Source organism: Silene latifolia, chromosome Y, assembly GCF_048544455.1.
Source record: "Silene latifolia isolate original U9 population chromosome Y, ASM4854445v1, whole genome shotgun sequence".
NCBI lineage: Eukaryota > Viridiplantae > Streptophyta > Magnoliopsida > Caryophyllales > Caryophyllaceae > Silene > Silene latifolia.
In genome coordinates this window covers 484,675,136-484,676,884 of record NC_133538.1, presented here as the reverse complement: position 1 = coordinate 484,676,884, position 1,749 = coordinate 484,675,136, and positions in this window count along the sequence as shown.

Genomic DNA, 1,749 nt, shown 5'->3' with positions numbered 1-1,749 from the left:
TCTTCATTATTGCCCATCTACTATAATTTGTACAAAGGCCTTCTAGTCTTGTCTTCTTTTTGATGCTTGGTCATTAGATTTGATCAATTTAGCTCTATTTTGACATGAAAATGCAAGGTTTGCACTCCTCTCCTACCAAGGAAACAAAACCTTAAAGAATATGCAAAACAAAGGACTAAAGATAGTAAATGACCCAAATATGCACTAAAAAGCATAGGAACGAGCCTAATTCGGGGACTAAATATGCTCAAAAAATGGTCCCATCAGTCTTGACGGTCCCCATCGATCCTCCTCAGATGATATTCAGGGAGCCTTCCGATGCTGAGAAGGAGGCAGACTTGGCAGACGTCAGTGGCAATGCCCTCCTTCTTCCTGGTGAGTACTACTCGGCGTTCCTCTACCGGAGGTTGGCGTACTGTCCAGTTGTGGTAAGTGCTTTATTCTTCTTTCGATTGTCTTGAAAACATGATGAACGATCATCAATTAATGGAAACCATTTGAATTTTGCAGGAGGTTGAGGTGGCGGGCATCGAGCCCCCAGTGTACCCCGAGACCCTCGAGTATACTGATGCGACGGGGATGACGACGATCTCCGAGCTTCGCGACTTTGACGTGGCGGTGACAGATGCTGGTCTGGATGAGTGGCAACATCTGATTCGAAGGGTATGTTCCCCAAGTTGTTTAATTTTTGTATAAGAACACATTTGTTTAAACTTATCCAATCAATGAGAATCCTTGTTTATTGAAATGTAGGTTGCGCCATCCCGGTTCGTGGCTTTGTGGAGGGTAGCCACCTAGCTACGGGCTACTACCGTCGAGGCACTTGCTGGCGGTCGAGGACGTCAGGTATGAACCTTCCGTTTACTTCATTTTCGAATTTTCTAACTTTCTTTATGTTTGAAATGTTTGACATGAGCCAATTCTTTTTGTTTGCAGAGGGAGCGTAACTTGGAGCGAGAGCTAGCCCAGTCCCGAGAGGAGACGGCTCTCGAGGCGAGAGTTACCGAATTGGGCGGCGACCAGTAGTAGTTTGTTGCTTTTTTGTTGTTTTTGTTGTTGGCTGTGCTTCACACACTTTTGTACATTTTAGGACCTTCATTTTGCACTTTGTACACTTTGTTTGGGGCTCGAGCCCCCAGTTTGGTGTACATATTCATTTTGGTTGTATATATGATGGCCCGAGTGCCTTTGCTGCTAGGTTGTATGTTTGTACCTGCAGGTTAGCTTTGAACAGGTTTGGTAGATGACGGTTGATGCCGTCATGCTGCCGAAGTTTACACAGAAATTGCACATAAAACACATATTTGTACACATGACCTAAATTAGCGCAAGACAAAGACTCGAGAAAATGCAAAAAAAATATCAAAAATGACCGGACGGTAGGGAGGGTTACCCCGTAAAAAAAATGAAAATAGAAAGATATAAGTTTGAAATGAAACGGGAGTGAAATGATTCCCCAAAAAAGAAAAATTAAAAGAAATGGCCAAGTTTGAAAATGAATTATTAAATTGGTGAAATTATTCCCCAAAAAAAGAAAATTAAAAGAAATGGCTAAGTTTGAAAATGAATTATTAAATTGGTGAAATGATTCCCCAAAAAAATAAAGTTAAAAAGAAATGGATAAGTGTGCTGAAATATCGAGAATGCCGATGTCACCTTGAAATGCGTGTCCGTAGAATTAGGAAACTCGAAACATGGTAATTTGACGGAACTACCAAAAATAATACCCGTATGAATAGGAAATTATGT